The sequence below is a fragment of the Euprymna scolopes genome, chromosome 15 (assembly GCF_053919585.1).
Source record: "Euprymna scolopes isolate OS-2025 chromosome 15, ASM5391958v1, whole genome shotgun sequence".
Classification (NCBI taxonomy): domain Eukaryota; kingdom Metazoa; phylum Mollusca; class Cephalopoda; order Sepiida; family Sepiolidae; genus Euprymna; species Euprymna scolopes.
The window spans coordinates 71,888,098-71,904,798 of record NC_136496.1 but is presented as its reverse complement, the minus strand read 5'-3'; the positions used below and the strand labels follow the sequence as shown (position 1 = coordinate 71,904,798).

General features: G+C 31.5%; 2 protein-coding genes and 1 non-coding gene across 11 annotated transcripts in view; 2 read left to right on the top strand and 1 right to left on the bottom strand.

Annotated features, from left to right (window-relative positions):
- LOC145293895 (coiled-coil domain-containing protein 73-like) overlaps positions 1-16,701 on the top strand; it is a 278,863-nt gene that overhangs the window by 94,432 nt on the left and 167,730 nt on the right. The gene's annotated exons all lie outside the window — the stretch shown is intronic.
- Positions 1-16,701, bottom strand: part of LOC145293894 (uncharacterized) — a 92,352-nt gene that overhangs the window by 10,012 nt on the left and 65,639 nt on the right. For 2 of the 3 annotated variants that reach the window (XM_080140659.1, XM_080140661.1), the window contains exon 1: positions 8,988-9,191. The exons of the other annotated variant lie outside the window; for it this stretch is intronic. The gene's annotated coding sequence lies outside the window, so the exon portion shown is untranslated. Of the gene's footprint in view, positions 1-8,987; positions 9,192-16,701 lie in introns of those variants that run through there. 3 annotated transcript variants of the gene reach the window in all.
- Positions 13,716-13,919, top strand: LOC145294414 (U2 spliceosomal RNA). Its single transcript, XR_013869867.1, has one exon. It is a non-coding gene; the product is annotated as a U2 spliceosomal RNA (small nuclear RNA).

Genomic DNA, 16,701 nt, shown 5'->3' with positions numbered 1-16,701 from the left:
AATTATTTCTTATGATGTAATCCATTTTAAAGTGCGCACAGATTTTTTGTTCTTGCTTGGCAAATAATAGGAGAAATCGTGTGAGATGGTGAACGAAGTAAAAAATTAATAAAAGAGAAGATACAAGAAGAGAAAAAGGTAAAGAGATAGATGGGAGAAATGGAAGGGACAAAAGGAAAGAGAGAAATGGAAGAAGAGAGAGAAGGGAGAGAAAGAAGAGAGAGAGAGAAGGGGAGGATTATTATGATATCACAAAAGTGTTATATAAATATTTGAAAATTTCAAATATCTCCTCACGCCAGTTTGCCATCTCAAGTGAAACATTTCTATTTTGCAGTATTTATTTTGTTATTGTTATTTGGATTCATTTATTACTTTCCCTAAAAGTATGTTGTGTGCAGTGTTTGCTATGTGAAAAGACTGCAGAAGTGCACCATAATTTTTCAAATATTATACTTGTATGTTACTTCTTCAAATCAATTATTTTAAGAAAATAAGGGAATTTGTTTTTCCTTTTTTCATTTATCATCACGTTGGAATATTATTTTCACTAGTTTATTGTGCAGGTTTTTCCGCATCGCTTTCAGCTTTTATAAACTTTCATATATTTCTTTACCAGCAATACTTCAAGCAAACCATCATCTACTCTTATATATATATATATATATATATATATATATATATATATATATATATATATATATATATATATATAAGAATTACAATTAAGTTTACAAAGATAATACAAAATAGCATGCTTAAAATATATTATGTGGTCCGTTGATAATGGTTGGGATAGAACGCACACTTCTGTTCAGGATCCTATTTGTTATTTGCCAAAACTGGTGGGAACTAAGCCGCTGATCAGCTACTTTAGATTTAACAGACTGGGCATATAGCTCTTTTGCATTTTTTATTACTCTTTTACAGTGGTTGCTGGCGTTCCTGAAAGCAGCTTTAGTCTCAGTGCATTTTTTTTATTATTAGTGTTTACTATTGTCTATGCTTAGTTGGACATAGTAGAAAAAGAGATTTTTATAGAGTTTTTTATTCAGTATAGTGCTATATCTATGTGGGCGTTTGAAGGAGTTTTCACTAATTAAAAAATCTTTTGGGATGATAGTTTTTACTTGATTGTTGTAAAAAAAAAACAATGTTTCCTTCTAATTCTTTTTGAGACGTTTATTTGTTTGTTATATTCAATATATGGCTGTTCTTTGTTCTTAGATTTATAAATATTAGATGTGATCATATTTTTGTCTATGTTGCCTTACAGTCATGTTATGGGTGACTATATTGAAGGAATTTCTGTTTGTTTTTGTCATTGTTAATGTTAGTTATTTTCTCAGTATATCCTGAATTTGCTAGGGCAGCATTGTAAAAGTTTGAATTAGCTTTGAAAATGGCATAATTAGTAAATAGTTTAGAGATTCTATTTGATACAGATAAGGTAATGGCCTTAATGACAGATTAAGGGTGGTTAGCGAGGCTATGAACATATAATAATTAGAGGTTAGATTTTTATGGTAGGGGCTATGTGCTTTCATTTAGGTTTAGAGATACATCTAGGAAATTTGAGGTTTTTTCTTCTTCTCTATAGTTATTCAATGACGATCCTGTTGTACAATCTAGGTCTAGCTCTTGTTGTTAATAGTGTGTCATCCCTATATATGCCGCCCTGCAAATCCCTATAATTAAATGTAGATCTCAACTCTTTCAAGAAGGAATAATCTAACTAAATCTGTGATCTGAGCTAAGTCTAAGTTCCATCACTATGTTAAAGTTATCAGAGGTGTTCTTTCTTATCCAAAGATTATTATCAAATTGTATGAGTTTTTCTGTCCAAAAAAATTACTTTCATTTCTAAGTCAGTGCGACGTGAGTTGTTTTTAGCTAGGATAAATGCCTTATTTAGTTTATAGCTTGGATAAATTCTTTATTTAGTAGGATTGGTGATATGGATTGATAATAGTTTTCTATGTCAAAAGTTATGACGTTTCAGTTAGATTTAACCTTTAAATTTAAGAAGCAATCCATAACATTATCTGAAGATTACCAAAGGGGGGAAACAAATTTTCTTTTTATGTTAGGGAAATTCTACCTAGGATTCTTTTACTTATTTTGTCCAAGTCTGATTTCATATTAGTCTGAGTTACTATTGAAATTTTCTTTATGGTTTTTTAACGAAAATTTTGGGTGGCAAGGATCAAGATTTCTGTATAATTCATAATATTCAGGGTGGTTAGTAAAGTCTTAGCTTCATCATTAATAAGGTCTAGCGAGTTAAGGGGAGTAATTTCATAGGATTTATTTAATTTATTGTAGATTAAGTCTCTATAAGTTGAGTAACCTAATTTGTAATAGTTTTTAGTTTTGTCAGCAAGGACAAATAATTCTGGGTTGGTTTTACCTTACTAGCGAAGTCATTTATTTTTGATTTGGATTGTTTTTGTTTTGCTTAAACTTAATTTTTTGACTAGGTTAATTAGAGTATTTGGAAATTCTTTCAAATGCTCATTGTGGTTGTTGATGTTACTGGGCTGCTAATCTTTCATATTTTTTCAGTTCAGAGATATTATTTAGTAGCAGGAAGGAATTTGTTGAATTAATATGGGGTAATAAACTTAATGACATGTGAGGATTGTTTTGTGCATATTTTTTAGATTTAAATCATGGTCGTAGGCCTTCCATCTTACAGTGAGGATAAATGTATTAATTGCCACTATGAATTTAGATAGAAAAGCTACTTTGGAAAGAGGCGGGGATGTTCTTGGGTGAGAAGGGGGTGTATTCCTTATTGAACATATTGAGATTTGTCAAGTAAAGCTCAACCTAGAGGGAGCTTCTAGATATTTTAGGGGATTTAAGAAATATTGAAGGATTCTTTAAATGGAAACTTATCAAGATATAAGAAGTGCAATATGTAAGGTGGAGCTTAAGTATATCAAGTAAATTATCGACAATAAAAATTATATATTGTTGAATATATAATTTTTTATCAGTTTAATAAGGAAAAGACATCAGTGGGAGGAGAGGTTATAAATGCTCTTTATATCTAGGCATTTTGAAGCCGTATGAGTCTCATCAGAAGAGGAGAGAAGGAGTTAGGTTACATATAAGGGAATGCAACATCGAGCTTAGGGTACATTAGGAAGAAAATATAAGGAAAGAAATACTCTACCCCCCTTTTATTATCTTCCTTCTACAGGGTTGAACAATAAATTTGTCGCTCTAAAGAAAACAACACTACAGCTTTATTTTAAAACTTTTATTAAAAAAAATCAATTCAGGTAATTTGATTATGTAGTAGAGCTGACATCTATTCAATGTAGCCGCCTTCAACCTCAATCACCGCCTCTATACGGGTTAGTAACTAGGAGTATGCCATTTCCACAAGCGTCTGCAGGAGATCAGTGAATACTCGACGGATGGTGACGATCAGGCTGACTTTGGTGTTGTGGGAAGTCATGTTGGTGATGTTATTGACGTATGACCAAACGAATTAGTCCAGTATGTTCAGGTCGGGGGAGGAAGGAGGCCAGTGAGAGAAGGGTACAAAGTTGTAGCACTCCTTCTGAAGCCAAGCCTGTGGTTCTTTGGACTTGTAGGCTAACGCCAAGTCCTGCTGCCATATTCAAGGTCTGCCAACAGTCACCTGATTGCACAGGGGATCACTACACTCTTCAACACATCCAGGTACATTTTGGTATTGACTTTCAAGACACCTTTGAAGATGTGAGGTGGTATGATTTGGCCCTCACTTGACACCACACCAAAGACCATAACCATGGCTGGAAATTCATTGAACTGTACCCTCAAACATTGAACCATCCGGATTTGCATTTTGAGGATGCTAGCAATGGTCTTGCTGTCATAACTTGGATCAGTAGAGAGCATGTTGTACAGTGGCACATCTCTGATCTTTTGCATTTCAGTTTGCCGACATATGCGTTATCCATCCACCCAAACAAAGATTTTACTTATTATAAACCATCCTTGATATATGATTGCTATTTCTTGCTAATTTAAGTGTTATGTGGCCAGTAATTTAATAGTTTATCAGTTAAATACTTCTACATGGGCACACGCGCATACATCTACTGTTTTATTTATATAGATATTTTACTTTACCGCTATACGCATATGCCAGCGTAAATGAATAACATGTTTGTTCAACGTTCAATAAAATGAACATAATGCTATTGTTATGAAAAGTTGCTATGGTAACTTAACTCTTAATAAAGTTACAAAATACGTTAACATAATAGATTATATGAATATTTATTTTATTTATTTATTTCAATTAATTTTAATTAGTTAGAACATCTCGTGAAACAATCAATTTTGTTACCAAATGTTAATTGAGAAAAACTTACGATTTGCCTTCATTAGTTTCTTATTTTGTTAGTTTTCTGGTTGTTTTTAAAACGTGTTCATTAGTCTTTCACGAAAAGTTTCCAACATCTTCCACTCATAAAATTAATATATTGCAATTATGAGGCAAAGACAAGTTTTAATATTCATGATTAAAAGAAAAAATAAAAGGCCAGCTCACTAGAGCTTGATCGAGGAATTTACTTATTTTATTTTTAAAAGCGAGATGAGACCAAGAGGAAGAAGATAGTTTACAATACATTTAAAATAAAGTGTGCTAAAAAAAAAGAAAAAAACAAACAAACAACAACAACAAAAAAAAACCGGGGAAAGGCTATATATCTAAAATAAACCTACGTATGATAAATGTAAAATGATAGAATTTCCTAGAGCCTATTCACGATCAATCCTAAGAGACATTCCTTCTGTTTACAAAGAGAAGGTCTCTTCAAACGAACGTGAATAGTTTCCAAGCTCTCCAGATGAAAATCGAGATGAGCACGACCTAAAATGATAATGAGTCAATGCTGAAGTTCATAGCACTAGACAGGTTTTTAAGCAAATGATTTGCTATTGAAGACCCGGGTGTGTTACTCAGAACGCCCGTTAGGTAGGTCCCATTCTCGATTCTGCTAGGTACGTGCTGTTGAATTCTACTATCTAATCTTAACGACGTTCGACCCACATAGTCGGCACTGCAACTCTATTTGAATTGATAAATTACATTATTGTTCTAATGAGGAGGTAGAACGTCTTTTCGAGAGGATGCCATTAACGGTTTTGTGGAGAACACAACACGTACATTTGAAGCAAAATAGCATTTTTTCATTGTTAAGCTTATTTGCTTGGCGAATTTCTCGTTTACCGATCCTAGTCATGGTAAACGAATATAAATTGGATATTTAGTAACTGTATTAGCTTGTATTTAGGAAAAATCATTTATTTTCAATTCAGTAACTGACTTAATCACATCCATGATTGGATAAATTATCCGTGTTCGTTTTCAATTCTTCATCCAATTTTGGTTTTGAACAAATCATAAGGCACGATGTATTGGGGTACAAATTAAATTCATCTTTCGTTTTGTAGGGGAAAACGAATCCCAGCGTGTATACAATCTTCTAAACGTGGGTTTACGATATATTGACGTAAGGTAACACGATGGAGCAGCCTCGCCAACATTCCCCTGTAGAGGTGTCTATACTGATTAGCTATAAACTATCCCCTTTCTCAAATAAATAAGTTCAAGCCTGTGAGGTTAGACCACTTAAAACTGCACAGAACCATATGTCTGTCCGATAGAAACAAGACCACTTAAAATAGGTACTGGTACATCTTTTCAACCAGAAAAAAAAAAACGATTCTCATTTGGCCTTTTCCGATTGTTTAAGGTGCTGAATCGTTTATTCAATCAGAAGGCAAGAAAAGCAAACGGAAAATTAAATTATAAATTGATTAAATCATAAATTGGTGATTATCAAGAATTTCCAACAAAGAAAAAAAAGGGGAGAACTGTTACAGTAAAAGTAGGTTGGGATTAGGGTAAAAAACGGTTAGTTTTTTAATCTTTATTTTGTTTGGTTAAAGGCCGGACTAGTACTGTAAAAAATAAATAAATAAATAAACTTAACTTTCCTGTGTTGTTTCATTATTATTATCATTATTATTATTATTATTATTATTATTATTATTATTATTTATTTATTTATTTATTTATTTATTTATTTTTTTGTTAAAAATAAATAATTTTAGATAAAATAAACATAAGGTCAGTGCATATTTAAAATGTTGTGTAGCAGCTGAAACTTGCTACAATCACGGGCAGAAGCTAATTCTCGCGGCTCGAGATATTTCCTCCCTGGCTTGTCCAATCACAAGCCAGCTCTCAATCACGTGACCGAGTATATAAAAGGTGAAATCTGAAACTCTCACCTCTCTTTCTCCCTGGCTTCAGACATTAGCGTCGGGCTTTGTCTTCAGGCATAATATAAGTACAACAAGCTAATATGGCTCCCTTCAAACTCCATTTCCATGTGCAGTACCCAAACAAACTTTCTTTATCATGCTGCAAAACTGCTCTCATCGATACACCGACACCCACACTCACTACAACATGTAAATACACTGAAGACTCTGCGCTTTCTTTCTCCTTTAATCGGCCTCCTTTGTCCTGACAACTGCTGGCTGCAGACACGTGTGGACTGAGCCATTTTCTCCTCAACAAGCCAGAAATATATTAAATCTGTCTTTACACAAGAACACTTCCACCTACTAACCCATTTCTCTCTTGTACACGCTTCTAACGAGGATGACAAATAAAGTTGTTTATTAAATGTTAAAATGAGATTTACTTTCGTTGTCTTCAGTTTTAACTAAAGTTGTTTCGTTTATTTTTCTGCTGGAACACTGCCTCGTTTTGAATTTGACGCTGGTTTGTTTTCATTCGGTCTTTTCTACATCAAGAAGTGTCAGTTTTGTTTGGTTCAAAAGCTATACCAGCACCATAAAATAGTTAAGATTTTGTTGGACTGATTAACGATGACGTGTCCTTGGGTGGCATTATTTAGCTCCTCATCAGAAGGTTAGGTACAAAGTCAGGTAAAGTTTTGAAAAATCAGCACACTAAGAGAAGTACATTATGGTTTGCAAAATAGTCTTGAGCAACTCCGTTAGCATTCCTCGGGAAGGGCGCCTCAGGCGATTAGCAATAAAATGATCTTTACTCAAAAAGAAGCTTGGAGGTGGATCACCTAGGGCTACACACAACCATACCTCAGTCCGACGGCAACAAAACATCAGACAGATTTGTCAAGGACGTATCAACACCAACTCAGATTATTTATGACATTTAATTATTTGTATTGGTATGTGTTAATATTTTCACTATTATTTTTTAATTAAAAAAAAATTTCAATATATATCAGCCAATATAATTTTAATGAAAATATTTTTTTAAAAACATTTTGATAATACAAATTGAGGTTCTTATTTAGAATTCGACTTAATTGAAAAAAAAAAAAAAAGATACAGAAAAATCTTGTACGTACTAGTCACGGAACGAAGATATCATATACCAAAAATCATATAAGTTGATCAAGTAGTTTCTTTTATAGAGAGATCATTTTTAGCGATTTTAAAGAGTAAATTGCATCCAATATAATCTCGATGGGTTGAATTGAGCTGTCTGTCTCCCCATTATCTATAAAAAAAATGACTTCGTACCAAAATTTAATATTTTTAGTTAAAAACAAACTACTTGATCAATTTACATAACTTTTGGAATATAACATCTTCAGTCCATGACGGGTAATTACATCATAATGATTTGTCTGTATTTTCTGTATTTTTAGTTTTTAGGTACATGCAAAATAAATGACCGACCCCCAAAATGTATAAACATTTTGACCCCTCGTTTTACGTAAAAATTCACCAAAATTCAGAAAATCAACTAATTTGAATGACATTTTCAGTATTTATTTATTAACAATCAGAGAATACAATGACCCACTACTTTTCTTTAAAATATTTGTGAAAATACATTATTTTGTGTAAAACACACACACACACACACACACACACACACACACACACACACACACACACACACACAAATTTACTAAAGTTATAGTTTTAATAGTAAAAACGCATAAATTTATATTTGCTTTTTTTTATGAAAATAACGTATCATAAATGTTACCAAATGTTATCAATTTTTTGCAATATTTCAAGAACATTATGAAAAAAGCCCTAAAATCCGTATTAATAAAATCAATATAATTTGAATAAAAATTAATTTCTCGAACTAACGATATTATCAGTGCATTCAATATTTTCACTAAAAAACAATATAATTGCAACAAATGTTTAATGTGATTTTAATGATAAATATTTCTTGTGAAAATTTCAAATGTAATATTATAACATTTCCCTTGTACACATGAACGTGTAAATATCAGCGTAAGGAAATTTTTTATAAGATTGAAAGAAAAAGTAAATAAATAAAATTGAAGGACTAGGGTCACTAAGAAAAAATAATTTTAAAAATGGAATTATTTCTACTAACGATTAATTTGGGGAATCACGGGTAGGCAACATTGTAAAACAAACAAACAAACAAACAAAACCGACAGCTGTATTAATTATTAATAAATAATTGTTTTAGTGTTGTGCCGTTGTGGGCATTTTACAAAAGTTTTATTTCAAATACTCAGAAAAAAAAAACATTATTAAACAGACTTCATCAATATTTTCAGAATATCAATGAATTTAGGAATTTTTAACCAATAATACTTTTGGCTATTGTTATAAAAATGCATTTGAATTTAATCTTTTAGACACAATCAAAAAGTAATCGGAAACATAAAAAAAAACATGATGATAAGCCGGCTTCCGTAACTATGGGCTCTATCAGTTTTCACCATTAAATTGCGCGTACGTAGTATTTTTAATTGAGTCGGATTCTAAATAAGAACCAAAATTGGTTCAAATGTTTTTTATTTAAAAAAATAAAAAATAAAACCTATATTTTAGGCTAACTTGTCTTTAAAGAATCATTTTTAATTTTAATTAATAATGTTCATTATTAACGATTGTTCGAATTGACAAATAAATACCTTTTTTATGGCTTGCCTGAATTGATCAGTATCGTAATCCTTTTGATGTGTTCAATTTGTTATCTTTTTCTTTAGAAAATACTTGTAGAATTTCTTTATCCATTTCCCCCTTATAACGAAAAATTAGACTATTAGCGTTCTTTTCTTTTCTTCTTCCATGTTGCAAGAATATATTTCGAAATATGAAAAAGTTTGACTTCTTAATTTTTATTATGTCAGCTGCTTACGTTTTGTCATTGATACTCAACAGTACCATTTGTTGTTGTGGTTGTTGTTGTTCTTGTTTTGTGATTTCACATTTTCATAAAATCTATTCGGTACTTACTTCGATAGCTGGGAATTCATATCAACCCGAATTTTTCCGAATACGATTTACGGAACAGATTGGACATGGCCAAGCCGTCATTTTAAAGTCAATTAGTACTAATCTATATATATATATAAATTCGTATTCCTCTCTGTTTGTTTGTTTGCTTGTTTGTTTGTTCACAATTTGATTAATATATACAAAAGGCCCATTACTTTAATACTTCATTCATTCCTATATATAGTACTAGCAAGGCCACCCGGCGTTGCTCGGGACCGTATAAGACAATGAGAAAAATTTTGAACACGCATATTATTCTTAGGGGTTTGTATTACTGTACACATAGATTCGAAAAAGTTGTCAAAAAACAAATATATAACAAATAATTGTGATCAAAGGCAAGATAAGTTACTTTTCTACCGAACTAGATATATTTTTGTGTTTTTATTCAATGTAATCTGTTTATTCAGCTTGAAAAACATGCAGTGTTTACCGATGTAATGGAAAATTCAAAATGGCGCCCGACTCTCTTTAACACGGTAAGTTTGGGAAAAGGTGTTATAAATAATAAACTAGACAAAATACTATTAAAAAAAACACCGAAATATGTCAACTTATGTCACGCTAATATATATTGAGCGAATTTCTAACAGTATTTTGTCTAGTTTATTATTTATAACACCTTTTCCCAAACTTACCGTGTTAAAGAGAGAGTCGGGCGCCAATTTTGAATTTTCCAATACATCGGTAAACACTGTGCTTTTCGAGCTGAATAAACATGTTACATTGAATAAAAACACGAAAAATATATCCAGTTTGGTAGAAAAGTAACTTATTCTTCCCTTTTATAACATTTATTTGTTATATATTTGTTTTTTGACAACTTTTTCGAATCTATGTGTACAGTAATACAAACCCTATTCTTAGGATAGAGGAATTTTTTATGTCTATGTATCATTTGCCATCTTAAGCAAAGGAATATTTTACCTACCTTGGGACGGGTATTACACAACATATGTATGGAATAATTGTACCTTCATTGGACAGGAAATTTACAGCACGTGTGTGGTAAAAAATTTTTTTACCTAGGGCGGGTTATGTACAACACATATTTAAAATTATTTAAATAAGTTTATATCGTGCTAAATTTTCGGTATATCACAGGTAAGCGTGTTTTTGTTTTTACATCAGAGTGCTATAGTGAAGAAGCACCGGATTTTTTATATAAATGTTATACTACTCGAGTATATTACATGATTTTCGATTTTGAGAACTTATGTACGTCACAGATAAGAATTTTTTTGTTTTTCATATGGGCACTTCATTGTATAAGTACTTCATTTCCTGGGTAGGATACTGTAGAAGTATCATTTTTTTTCTAATTTAAAAATGAAAGAACTCGATACTTTTAAGTAATTTTCTGTTGTGCTAAATTTCTGTGCGTCTAGAGTAAGATTTTGTTTGTTATTTCATCTATTGCTATAGTGAAGAATCACCTCATTTCTCATTAAAAAGTCACGCTATTCGATTATATAACGTGATTTTCGGATTTAATGACTTTTATGCACGTCACAGGTAGGATTTTATTTGTTTTTCATATGAGTACTATACTGCACAAGTACCTTATTTCTTGGGTAGGATAATGTACAAGTACCTTATTATTAATATATAGATGAAACTACTCGATGACTTTTACATAATTTTCTGTTGTGCGAACTTTTACGCATGTCAGAGGTGAGAGTTTGTTTTTATAATAGTGCTATATTAAAGAAGCGCCTTATTTCTTATATAAATGTCATATTACTGGAATATATTATATAATTTTCGGTTTGGATTACTTTTATGTACGGTAAGATTTCCTTTGTTTTTCATATTGGTACTATTCTGTACAAGTACCTTATTTCTCGGGTAGGATACTGTACAAGTACCTTTTTTAAATGTAAAAATGAAAAAACTCGATACGTTTATGTAATTTTCTGTTGTGTTACATTTTCTCTATGCCAGGAGTAAGAATTTGTTTGTTTTGTTATCTGGGTGCTATAGTGAAGAAGCACCTTATTTCTCATATGTAAGTCAAATTACTCGAATATCAAACGTGATTTTCGGTTTTAATAACTTTCATGTATGTCACAGGTAAGATTTTCTTTGTTATTTCATGAGTACTATACTACATAAGTACCTTATTACTTTGATAGAATTTCTTGTACTCATAAATACATTAAAAACTGATCATTGTATGTGGTTTTTTGGAATATGATGATACAAATATACAAACATATATAATACATTACATTTATAATGATCAGTTAATTAGTATAGGAGTGAATCCAATACATACAAATATATAAGTATATACGTATATTAATCATTCATAATGATTTGTTAATTAGTTTCGAGTGAATCTAATACATAGAAATATATAAACATATACACATAATTATGATTCATAATGATCGGTTAATTAGTTTAGGAGTAGATCCAATACAAATGCTATTACTTGATCTAGTCACGTGATTTTTGGGAATGTAACAAATAAGCTGATATATCATATATATTTTTAATATTTCGTTACGTAAATCAAAAACATTCTTCTGTATTTTTTAAAAATAAAAGTGTGCTTGTGTATTTATTACATAACATTTAAAAATCAAGAATATCGGAATGTAAAAAAAAAGGAACTGATGGAGATCGAAACCGCAACACTTGTGCTAGTAATCGATCATGGTACCCGTGCACCAAAGGGACAACAGCTTCAATAACGTTGTGAAATATCTTAATACATATATTTCTCTATTACTCGATGTACGCATGCGCACAATGACGCCATTGTGCTACGCTCATCAAGATGTTATTGTTTTCAAGTTTGAACCCTTTTTTGAAGCCCTTAGCAATTATTTTTATCAATTAAATGCCCCTAATAAAATTCTGCACAAAAATGCAATCTTTTGAGCTATTGCATGCCATACAACGATCATCCGTCTAGGAGGAGATACAATTTGAAAAACGGAGACAGACACGCACACACACAGACATAGTGAGATTTATATATTAGATTATTCTTACAAAATAGACGATTGATTAAGAGATGACCTCATTTGCATATTACATTAAGGCAAATCGATTTATTAAATAGCGGTGTGTTAGTTATTGTTTATAGTGAGACGATTGTTTTAAGTGCTCTATTTAAGTTTATTAGTTAAGTTTGATTTATATTGAGAACATATTTAATTTAATTTATTATTACCAACATCGATTTTTTTTACAAACGGATTTCAGTTATTTCAGTTTTGAGTTATTTCCCTTCGACGCTAACTTTCTTCTTTTTGTTTTTGTTTTCTACTTTCAAGCATTATTTTTGGAATCAGTTGAAATAAAATAATTTCCATGATTTCGCAATCCAGTGGATTTTTATTTTAAAATAAACAAACAATCCAATTCAACTACGATTTTTTATTTAAAACAAAAACAAAACAAAAGCTTTCATTTACGTTTTTTGCCAGTTTTTTCTTCACATTTTTTTACATCGTAACTGCTAATTTTTTTCTTTTAATAACACAAATCAAAATTCAGCATTTTTATAGCATAAAAACATGTGTTTCGGTTAACACAAATTCTACTTTGGTATTTGTGAAACTGAATTATTTACTGTTTGTTTTCGTTGCAACAAACCGTAATAACAATCTTTCTAGACTGAGAGAGCATAAAAGAAATTCGCTTAAACTGGAATATAGTCATAAAAGGTGCTCAATATCTGGAGAATAGCTTCTCTTCGTATCCCTTCTGCCGAAATATCTGGTGGAGAGTTTGTCACGTACTTCTGCCTTTTTCAGGGGGTAGGGGACTACATTTTCGTGTTTTCATTCGTTCTTTTATTTTTTGAAATTTTTGTTGGGGTAACGGCGGATTTGACATATAATAATGAAAAACTGGTCAATATTCTTAGTATAGCAGGTGTGGCCAAACCGAACTTCATCGTGTCTTTTGCGGTACTCTCTCTGGTTCAGTCCACAACACCCTGCTGCAAGGTGCGCAATTGACTCTGAGGTCTACCCCTACTACTACCACCACTACTACTACTACTACTACTACTACTACTAATAATAATAATAATAGTAGTAGTAGTTGTTGTTGTTATTATTATTATTATTATTATTATTATTATTATTATTATTACGCTTATCGCTCCGTCTGTTATCATGCTGTGCATCTCTAAAAAAGGAAAGTGGAATATTCCAAAAAGTGGAATATTCCAAATATCGCTACGTCCGTTATCATGCAGTGCATCCCTAAAAAAGGAAAGTAGAATATTCCAAATAAAACTTGTCACCCCTTAAAAGCAAAGTGGAATATTCCAATTCCTAAAAAAAAAAAAAAAAAAAATTTAATTGGTGCCCTGTTGAGGCAAAGCTAATAAAAATGATTTGTCTTTCTTGGTCTTTTGGCTAAGATCAAAGTGTAGTATCTGTCTTCAGATGCTACATTTCAATTTCTTCTCTCTTAGTGGAGGAGAAATCCTTTGCGACTAAGGCAATTTTTTCTCCATGTTAAAAAAACGACCCTGGTGTCTAAATCTGTCCCGTAGGGAGGCATTGTGAAAAGGTACTACGTTTAATGTAACAAATTTTTAATATTACAAAAGTAACTGGGAAAAGTAATTTCTGGTTTAATTACAAAATGCCCTGGAAATGTCCCTTCTGATTAATTATAAAATGCACTGGAAATGTCTCATCTGATTAATTATAAGATGCCCTGGAAAATGTCCCTTCTGATTATTTTTTTTGTTTACTTGCCTCCCCACAAAGACGGAGTTGGACATGAGGTCGGTTAAAAATTTGGGGGAAACCAGCTCCCCAAAAGGTGTACTCTAATCAATAACAAAAATAAAAATTGTGTCAGTAATGAAGGATTTCTCCTCCATTAACCAAGACCAAAAAAAGGGGGGATTTAAGTCACTGGAATGCTGAGACTGATACTACACTCAGAAATTCATGTTGAAACAATGGTTGCCTAATTTCGAAAAGCTGCTGAAACAGTTTATGATTTAAACATTACTTTATTTCAAGTATATTTTAAACAGTGGGGTGGGGGATTAAACCAAGACCAAAAAAAGGGGGGATTTAAGTCACTGGAATGCTAAGACTGATACTACACTCAGAAATTCATGTTGAAGCAATGGTTGCCTAATTTCGAAAAGCTGCTGAAACAGTTTATGATTTAAACATTACTTTATTTCAAGCATATTTTAAACAGTGGCGTGGGGGATATAAAGTCAGTCCCGGAAATTACTTAAACTGTTTACAATTTAAATATTACTTTATTTCATGTATATTTTTAACAGTGGGGTAGAGGATATGAAATCAGTCTCGGAAATGGGTGAAACCATTTACGCATTAAACATCACTTTATTTAATGTATATTTTTAACAGTGGGATGGGGATTATGAAGTCGGTCCAGAAAATGGCTGTAACCATTTACGTTTTGGACATTACTTTATTTAATGTATATTTTTAACAGTAGGATGGGAGATAAGAAGTTGGTCCCAGGAATGGCTGAAAAAGTTTACGATTTAAACATAACTTTATTTCATGTATATTTTTAACAGTGGGGTGCGGGATATGAAGTAGTCCCGGAAATGGCTGAAAAAGTTTACTATTTAGACATTACATTATTTCATGTATATTTTTAGCAGTGGGTTGGGGGATATTAAGTCAGTCCCGGAAATGGCTAAAACAGTTTACAATTAAAACATTACTTTATTTCATGTATATTTTTTAACAGTGGGGTGACAGACATGAAGTCAGACCTGGGATTGAATGTGATAAGCGCAAATATATACCAGCAGAAAGTGTCGCCCAGTATTGAATGAGATAAGTGGAAAACATATAGTAGCAGAATACCCAGTGTCACCCAGGATCGAATTAGATAGGTGAAAGATATATACTAGCAGAATATGCCGCATCACCTGGGATTGAATCAGATAGGTGGAACATATATACTATGAGAATACCTGGAATTGATTGATGTGTTTGTAATTAAATAATTATCCCAGGCAATATATCACAGTTATTATTTAAGTAAGAGAGAGTGACATAGTGGGTTTAAGTTATGAAAATTATTGTCGAAATTAGTAACATATCCAAGAATTATGAAAAATGATGAAATGTGGGTTATTTGATTGGTGCTTTTGTAATGAAATAATAAGCCCAGACAATATATCAAAGTTCTTATATTAGTAGGAGGAGGGCATAATGTGGGTTTTTAATTATAAAAAATTATTGCCAAAATTAGTAAAATATCCAAGAATTATGAAAAATGCTGAAATATGAGTTATTTGATTGATGTGTTTGTAATGAAATAAGCAGCCCAGCAAATATATCAAAGTTATTATTTTAGTAAAGAGGAGGCTGTAAGGTGTGTTAAATTTATGAGAAATTATTGCTGAAATTAGTAACTGTTCTGGGGTAACTGACACCCCTAGTCCTGTCTTCACATGGACTCTCCCATCGCTGTGAAAGGCAGCCATTTTGGACTCTCTAATCAGAGATTCCATGCCAGCCTAATCGTTGACATGACTTTACCGACTCTCCTGTTTGATATTGTGAACCCCTAAAATAAGGCCACAACAGTAACATATCCAAGAATTATGAAAAATGATAATATGTGATTTAATGAATTAGTGTGTTTTCAATGAAATAATCAGACCAGACAATATATCAAAGTTATTATTTTAGTAAGGGGGCGATGATGTGGATTTAAATGATGAAAAATGATTGTCGAAATTAGTAACATATCCAAGAATTATGAAAAATGACGAAATGTGAGTTAATTGATTAGTCTGTTTGAAATGAAATAATCAGCCCAGAAAATATATCAAAATTATTTTAGTAGTGTGGCGTTATTAATGTGAGCAAAAAATATAAAAAGTGATTGTTGAAATTAGTAACATATCCGAGAATTATGAAAAATTATGAAATGTAAATTAATAAATAGTTGTGCTTTTTATGAAATAATCGGCCCAGACAATATATCAGAGTTATGTTTTAGTAAGAGAGAGCGATGAGGATGGTTTACATTATAAAAAAATATTGTTGAAATTAGTAAGATATTCAAGAATAACGAAAAATGGTGAAATGTGAGTTAACTGATCAGTGTGTTTATAATAAAATAATCAGCCCAGACAATACATCAATATTATTATTTAAGTAAGGGGACAGGCAATAAGGATGGCTACAATTATGAAAAATTATTGTCAAAATTAGTAACATATACAAGAATTACGAAAAATGATGAAATGTTAGTTCATTGATTGGTGTGTTTGTAATTAAATAATCAGCCCAATTAATTGTAATTAAATAATCAAAGTTATTATTTTAGTAAGAGAGGGCGATAGGGATAGTTTTAATTACA